Below are 9,153 nucleotides of genomic sequence, written 5' to 3' on the forward strand. Positions count from 1 at the left end.
AAAAAAATTATAGCAGAAGAAACTTTAAGCTGTGAAATGGCTTAGCGTAAACAAACAATACGTAGATACTAAGAAAGCTTTACTATTCATTGAAACCTATCCTTGTAGGATCATGTCTATAGAGAACTTTTGATGGAGTTTTACTCTTGAAAGTGTCACACGTTGGCACATTCTTCCGCAGCTGGTCATTTAAGAACACGTTTGTTGGACTAGGTGGTAAGCTGAAGGCACACAAGAAGACGATCGGCCGGTGAAGGGCAATTGACAAGTCTGGTATGTTTGTCATTAATTAGACGTAGGCCTAATGCTGTTTCGGCTTAGGCCTACGTTCTTTTATGTCGATAAAATTTCTATTCAATGAAAAGTCGCACTGCCAGCAACTGCTGTTTAATACTTTTACAAATCAACTTAGTTTTTATTGCAGTTTAGAACTTGATAGGTTAATATCTTGATGATATCAAATTTAGTATCGCCGTCACTCATTACATTTGGATTGATTGCTCATTCTCTATTCACCATCACACTGCAACTCGACTTATGCTTACTAGCCTATTCCTCACAGTTGAAATCACAAAGCTTTAAATTTCCTAAGCTTTCATACTCTCTTAATTACAACATTACATAGGCTACATTCCTTTTCATTTTAAGTTTGCACTTAACGGGATGAACATTGCCTTAAGCCCTTTTTTTAAAGCATTCATTTCGCTAGCGTTTTAGATACAGAAAGAGGCAACCAGTTCAAGAATTTATTACAAAAGCATCTTATAAGTTAATTCAGTTTAGCATGCCGTAACCCAAAGAAAGGTTGTAGGCATTTCTCTCTAGAGCAAAGTGGCTAACTGTTCATTAGAATGAGAGAAATCAGGGGTAATAGTCGAAGGAGTGCCACTCCTCAATCGACAGCATGCCTTTACGTATCTTGCCAAAGACACAGCCACATGCTCTTGAGCGGTGTCGAACCGGCACCCTGTCGAAAGTTCAGCCAAAGCTCTCACCACTCGACTATGCAATCTCTCATAAGCAACCTATAAAATATTGTTTTTTTCTTCTCAAAGTAAATAGTGAAATACATATTAGCAAAACTAACAAGCTTACAGCCTGTAGTCGATCAATTGCTTCAAAGAATTAAGGAAAATATTGATTTAACATAACTATTTAATACAACTTCTAGTCGCTTCTATTAGAATAACTCTGTCTACATCTGTCGAAGAATTATTTAAAGATCAAAACCTTTGATTGCCGTCCCCTTCCAATTTACAGTAGCCTACTGTATAGTGAGGTGCACGTGTACAAAGTAGTCATGAAATGAACTTGACGCAACTCATCTCCATGTTGTGACTGAGGTTAGTTAAGCACGTCTTGTCGCTGCAGGGTACAAAGAATGCATTCGATTTATTAAAGATGGTGATTTTATAAAACAGATATTAATTGAATGTTCAAAAAAAGCATCCAACCGTTAAATTATCGCCACCTGAAATTTTATTTGTATTCATAGAGAAATTTTATACCAACTGAAATTCTTTACAAATTTATACCAGCCAATGTAACAAGCCTTTTTGCTATATCGTTGTTTCAAGAGTATGCTTAATGTTTGCTTAATATTTTGTTTTTAACGTTATTTGGACATACAGTAACGTTTTTGTTTTCCATTTCTTGAACTTTTGATGTACAGATGTTAGTTCAAATACTGCGGCAAAGCTAGTTTACCCAAAATTAGATATAGATAAGTTGTGATTCACATTTCGGTGTACTGTACAGTAGCCTACTTCGATGAAAGTCCTGAACATCACTTTGAAAAAATGCGTCACACATTACACGATGTGCAACAAGCGTGCATATATGCGTCATACCTAACCGCGAAGACAAGTTTTCAACAAGCACAACACAGCGCAGTTTAAAATGCAAGAATAATGAAATATTTTGGCGGAATTTCGATTTTAATAATTTTCCTAAAAGTTGTGTACAATTTTAGCAGGCCTCACTTGTAAGGTGTCTCATACTGACTTTCATGTATGGAAAATATGATTTTTTATCAAGTCAGTAGCTTGATTTTTTTTCTTAATATATATATCCAATAGTTACATTTAAAAAGTATTATTTATCGTTTTCCTTTTGTTTATAAATCACCGTAATACCTTTCTTTGTCTAGTCATTCATTGAGGTTTAAGTTTTTCTTGTCAGTTATTTACTCTGACAACAGGAGATACAATCAAATTTTTTTTGCTATTTTAGCGGCGTTGGCCTCAATTTTCGATCATTTTGTTTGTAGCAAGTATGAGCTACAAATATATTTTAATATTTCAATTTTTTATACAAACACACAAAACGCTTGAAGAACTATACCTCAATAGCACTGCAGATGAAGAAAGTTTACTTTTCGAAACCTTTGCTAAACACGAGTTTAGTATCTACATTTTGGGCTTTTACTTTTTAATCAAACTACAGTCTATTTAATAAACTGCTGTCTAACTCTCAAGTAGCCTGCCATTGCCTCTATACATTTTACAAAATTTTAAATAGAGATTATCACGGTAAACACTTTCTACTTGAAGATATGCAGTGTATCAACATAATATGTGCTGTATACACACAATGAGTTGGAGATAACCTCAAGACCTTACCATGTTACGTCAAAGACGTTTTTCTGTGAATGTCATTCCTAAATAAAGCTGAAAATCCGGTTGCAACGCCCTTTTTTCTATTTCAAAGTTTGATCGTGCAACGTGTATTATAATGACTAGGCCCATAGAGTTGACTCAAAATCAAACGATATCATAAAATAATCAAAAGCATTCGCCATAACATATTTATTAGTTTTAAGCTTGTAAATTTGGGTCATTTGAATTTTGTAACTGATGTCAGTACAAATTTGAGTAGTAAGTTATAACTCATTAGTGAAATTCATACTTCAATCTAAAGATTAGTCTTTTACAAATATCTTGTTGAAACAGTATGTGTAAAATGCTTCAGCTTTTGTAAACATAACAAACATACTGCACACACACTTTTTCAACGTAGTGAAAAAGTAAATAAAATATGTGCAATTCAGCTCAGTAGCAAAGCAGTTTAGCTGAATAGCAAAGGATCAGTGTATATTTCAAGCATTATTAGCAAAGGTTTCTGCAATTCTCAATAAATAAAAATCTTTTTTTCAAACTAGAAATAAAGGAAATGCTGTCACATGCCTATGGAAATTAATATTATTAATCTTGCTTATACTATACATGGATACAAATACAAATGAACTCAGAATTATATTAATAAATTTATAGTGTTTATACTGTATTTATGTAAACGAATTGTATATCACAAATTTCTAGTTTGTGATATTTGTGTAATTTAGTTCAATGAAATGAAGTTCATCATTGCACAAAGCATTTCAAAGCGTTTCTTTCAGTTGAATAAAGCAGAAGCAACTAATAAAAACTCAAAGTCAAATCAAGCGTTTCGTCTCCTAAGCACTGTTCTACTGTAAATAACTTTTCGTCGCATTATTTCAAATAAAAAACAATTTTGTTTTGATGTGAATTCGCAATGAGATGGTGTTCCACTTATTCAGGTTTATGAGTGGGTAGGACAAAACAAAACATATCGTTTCCTCACAAAATCTGCTGTGTAGGCTACATGTCGTTGCTTTTCGAATAACCATTCTTATGAAAAATTATGCTTCAATCTCACTTATTTGACTACAATGCAATTGCGTGTAGCTTCGTTTGACTTTGGACATCGCATCACAATTGTTTGATTAATTAATTATTGCGACAAAAGGTAGCAATCCACACTCTAAAAAGGTAAAAGTTTTGAAAAAAATAATCAAAAAATTGTAAAGTCTAATTTTTTGGAACAATTCAAAAAAACTTTTTATTAACATTGTTACTTTAAAAATGTATTTTACTGATCATAGAAAAAAGTTGGCTTAACGGAATTTTATTGATGTTTATTCACCTAATAAGTAGGGCAACCAAAAGTCAATAAAGTCTAAATTTTTCTGCCTTGTTCAAAGTTTATAAAACGTCCATAAACTAAATTTCAGGCTGACACGAAGAGAGGTTTCAAAGTTATTAATTAAAAAAAAGTCAAATTTCATGGATAGGTCAAAATTTTCTTTTTAACGTAGTTTTTCTTCTCTCTGTTGATATTTTATTAAAGCTACACAGATAGGCTACTGATTTTTTGTTGCAATTTCTGTTGCTATTCTGACGTAATAATCCATTTGTTGCAATTTTTGAGGTAATAATCTTGTTTCGCCCACTACTGACGTAATAATCCATTTGTTGCAATTTTTGAGGTAATAATCTTGTTTCGCCCCCCACTTACTAAACTAAGGCTAGGCGTGGAAGACAGGTAACGACGGTAACGTGGTCTTTGTTCTTGGTTAGATGAATGCTCAAACCATTATACAGTACATAGGCCATAATATTGAGTTTTAGCTTCCTGATGTTCTCAAATTTGTCTTTACCTAGCCTATAATTATGCCTAAGGTTAAACAATCAAATTCTTCTAAAGTTCCTAGTGCACTGCTTGATTACGCTTCTGAGTTTACCTCAAAACCTAAAGGTGAATGACAGAAGACAGGAACTTCAAAGGCGATAACGTGAAACATTACTTGATGTTGAAGTATAATACTGCAGAACCCTCTCAGTCATTTCGGGATATTTAAAGACACTTCATATTTATCTTTTGCAGTTTTTCGAGTTACTTTTATTACCAGTTCGTTAGCTATGGTGTCGTTAAGTTTCAACATTTTTATTTTATTTCATTAGAAAAAAAATATATCCTTACCTAATAGTTTGATTTCTAATATGCTTTGTATTTCGCATTTGGGTTCAAACGCAGAAAGCCATTGAACAAAATTTGTAAATTATAAAGTCAAAATTTCAAGTTTTTAGGTCAAAAAATTGGTTGCCCTACTAATAAGAATCTGAAGCCAAATCCTTAAATCTAACACTTTTGCAAAAAAAAAAAAAAAAACGAGCCGCCCAAACTTACTAACACAAAACTATTTTGATTGAAAACGACTTGTCCAAATCATAATATCTGGTTTTATTCTAGTCACTTTGCAAAAATGAAGGTACTCTTGGCTTTATTATAACACCCAATGATACCACCATAGAATTTTTTATCATGATATACAGAACTCGGTTGCAAGCCAAGGTTTGGTGCAGCCAGTAGCGGATCCATGGAGAACACTTAGTCACGTGCTCCCCAAAACACTTACAAAATACATGTCATTTTTTGCAAAAAACAATTCGAAAGCCTCGCTCCATCAATTTCAACTATTTGTATTTTATCTAGACCAGGGGTCTGCAAATACTGGGTCGCGACCCAAATTTGGGTCGCGAGACCATTCACAGTGGGTCGCAAAACGGTTTAAAATTACCATAAATATAACTTGTATGGCAAAAATAAATACAATCATATAGTCTTTGATGTGCTGAGTTTCGTACAATTTGGTAGGCTACAAGAAAATTTATACTTTCGATTGTAGTATAGTAGTTAAGCCCACGGTTATATATATAGCCTGGAAGACAGCTTGAGCCAGGGCATGAAAACTCTCTCAGCTTAGGCTATCTCCAGAACTGGCGACTGAAACTTAGCGAAAACAAAACTTTGGCGGCAGCTTTCCACCTATAGCCTACAGTCGGGAAGTTGATCGTGAGCTACATGTTCAGAACAATGGAAAACCTCTGACCTTCTGCCCCGAACCAGAATATCTTGGGGTGACACTAGACAGATCGTACACATACCGCCACCATTTGGTGTCACTGCGCAAGAAAATAACATCCCATGCTGCACTGCTCAAGCGCCTGGCAGGCCACAGCTGGGGGGCGAGGGCTGACACTTTGCTATTCAGCACAGGACTGTGCACCTGTTTGGTGCCGCAGTGCACACTGCCATAACATCGGCACTGCCATAAACAGCGCCCTGCGCACAGTTACCGGATGCATGCGTCCCACACCATTGGATAATTTTGCCATTCTCGCTGGCATCCAACTTTCTGAGCTTCGTCACGAAGAAGCCACTCTGTTTTTTAGCCGACGGGCACTAAAGCCTAACCATCTTCTCCACCACAAGATCTCTGCTTCCCCAAACCAGCACCCCAGTCGACTGAAGTCAAGACAACCATTCGTGCCAGCCGCTCAACTTCTCATCAACGCAGCAGATGAACTTCATCTCTGCGGCTACTTGGGTGGATTATAAATGGAATTCTGAAAGGAAGTCAAGTACCACCGGACTTCATTCGTTCATCCCCAACGCCGACACATGCCCCATCGGCCTGACACTACAAAGACAAGCATGGGTGCGCCTCAACCGTCTTCGTACGGGCGTCGGGCTTTTCCGGTCAACCATGCGCCATTGGGGAATTGGCCTCTTCCTCCTCCTGTGAATGTGGTGCCGAGGAACAGACTGCAGACCACATCATCAATAACTGTACCATCTTCAAGCCACCTAACGGAGTGGAAGGTCTGCGTGTCATGGATGATGAAACTAAATACTGGCTGCTCTCTAATAGCCTTCCAGTGTAGTCCGGGAACATCTTGAGTCTGGGCTGGTAAAAGGATAGAGTAGACCCTCGGTCCCAGAGGCTTGCACGACGACGAAGCGCACGGTTAATAGGTCCACCCGCTTATTAAGCCCAATTTGGTCCATTCCGGAATTACTGAAGGTATAGGAGTGGTAAAAAATTATCTCCCGCAGCCAAAATCGTCCGGTCCCGATGTGGCCTTAATAAGTTGGGACGACTGTATTGGAATTGATATTAATTTGCAAAGTGTTTTGCGCAAAATTATATGCTTCCGAAACGTTTGGGTCGCGAAGACTTCGAACGATTGCTTTTTGGGTCGCACCAAAAAGTATTTGCGGACCCCTGATCTAGACGACTGCTGACTGTAATGAGTGACGACGATACTAAATTTGATATCATCAAGATATTAACCTATCAAGTTCAAAACTGCAATAATAGCTTTATCAAAGTCATTATTGCTTTATCAAAGTCAAGTTTCAACACCATGGCAAAAATCTTTAAAGATCGAAAGCTCTCAAAATCCTTAAAAATTCGTTTGTTAAAATGCTTTGTTTGGTCAATTTTGATGTACGGATGTGAAACCTGGACGCTAACCGCAAAAACCCGAAAAAAGCTTGAAGCTGCAGAAATGTGGTTTTACCGAAGAATTCTTAAAATTCCATGGACAGCTGCTTTTTTAACCAACAGAGCAGTTCTCCAACAGCTGGGCCAGGAGCAGCAGATAGTGAGATCTTTAGAAATGCGGCAGCTGAAGTTTTTGGGTCACATCACAAGGAAAGGCAAACTTGAAGATTTATCTTTAAGTGGAATGCTAGGAAAACGGTCAAGAGAAGATAAAAGATTCACATTTTTGCACAATTTTCAACCACATTTCAAAAACCTTCTAAAATTTGGCAAGACGCAAGAGATCGATCAAACTGGAACATCATTGTACATCGAGGGCTGTATCAGCCATGATACAGTACCTACAGAGAGAGAGAGTTCATGTATTTTATGTATTTAACTACGTTGGCATTGTTGTTACTTTGTTATTTTGCATGCGTTCTATTTGATTCAAATTTCCCCCACACATTCCTTGTTTGTATGAATCGGTTGTACTATCGCAGTCAGGGACGTTGAAAACCAAATTTGGGTTACAGTACTAATGACATTTCCTGACTTCTAAACTAACACACCCCTAAATGATTGATTGATTGATTGAATCTTTATCCTCGGACTGGGAAAGCTTCTTGCAGAGCTTAATCCTGGCAGTTTCGCATAGCCTACTTGTAGAGGCTTTGAATCACTGACGCAGGCCGGTCACCGAGATTGACAGAGTGAAGTTTCCGATTGTTGAAGTCTTGTTGCTGGGGAACTATTCCATCCATTAGATACCGCTGAATGGAGAGCAGTCCTTAACGTGCGTTGCTCAAGCGCACACCCCAAGAGTCGAACCAGCGCCGCTTGATCTTGAAACTTCTTCGTTCCAAAGGATGCATTAATAAAAATATGCACTTGATGCAATTAAATTATAGCAGAAAACATGTTCCTTTTTTATCATCCCAGGGCACACTAGAAACAATCCGGTTCATTAAAATTACCACTGCCTCGGATCCAAAAGCATTCCTTGGACATGTTTGTCAACTACAATGGTCGCAATTTGTAATCGAAAAAGTTTCTATTTTATGTTTTTGTAAGTAGGCTATTCTGTCTTTGCTTATTAAACGTACCTGTGAAATGGCCGACAGTTTCAGTGGGTAAAATGTTAAACCTTTGAAAAAGAATTGGTCAAGATTTACTTCATAGCACATGGTGATAATTCTTATCTCGTGTGTGTGTGTGGCTCTCTTCTGGCTGCAATAAAATTCCACCAACGTGTCCAAGCGTAAGTATCGCCCACTTTTCTGATTTACAGCAACTTTGTTTGAACAAACAACCGCAAGTCATAAACACCTTGAAGCAATACGAACAACAACACTGAGATATCAACACCGTGCATGAAGTATCACACAGCTGTAAGTTAGAGTCAACAAGCAAGGATCACTTGAGATAAAAATTACAGCAAGAAGTTTTTTGATTGGTATCAACACACTATCTGTACGTTGTATCCACGTTTATTGAACATGATTATTAAAACAAGTGTATGTGATCTACATGCGAAAACAAAACGAATAGTATTTCTCCAAAACGCTAGTTACACTCGTAAATTGAAAAAAGAAAAAATATATCACGCACAGTCATTGATGCTTTGTTTATTTTCAAGAAAAATAAATGTTTCTAGTAAGGTCAAGTGTAACAGGTGTACATGGAGCTGGGAAATTAGAGATTCTCAAGCAGAAGAGAATTATTCTTGCAAGCAATGAAAGGATCCATATACAACCAGCCCCCAGAGAAATTATTATAATGCCCCAAGCGAAATTCAGAGATGAGTGGCACACTTAGCAACTGTCTAAATAGGAACGGTTTTATTTGGAGAAAGAAGTATCAAGTTAGTTTACTGTAGAACACAGATAGGTGCACGGTGTATCATATGTGTGACGTATAAATATTAGGTAGCCGATAACGTTTTAGGCATAGAATGCAGTTTTTCGGCAATACTGTACACTGTTCAAAAAATCATTCACTGGATCCTTTTACATCCATCGTTT

Source organism: Aplidium turbinatum, chromosome 1, assembly GCF_918807975.1.
Source record: "Aplidium turbinatum chromosome 1, kaAplTurb1.1, whole genome shotgun sequence".
Lineage (NCBI taxonomy): Eukaryota > Metazoa > Chordata > Ascidiacea > Aplousobranchia > Polyclinidae > Aplidium > Aplidium turbinatum.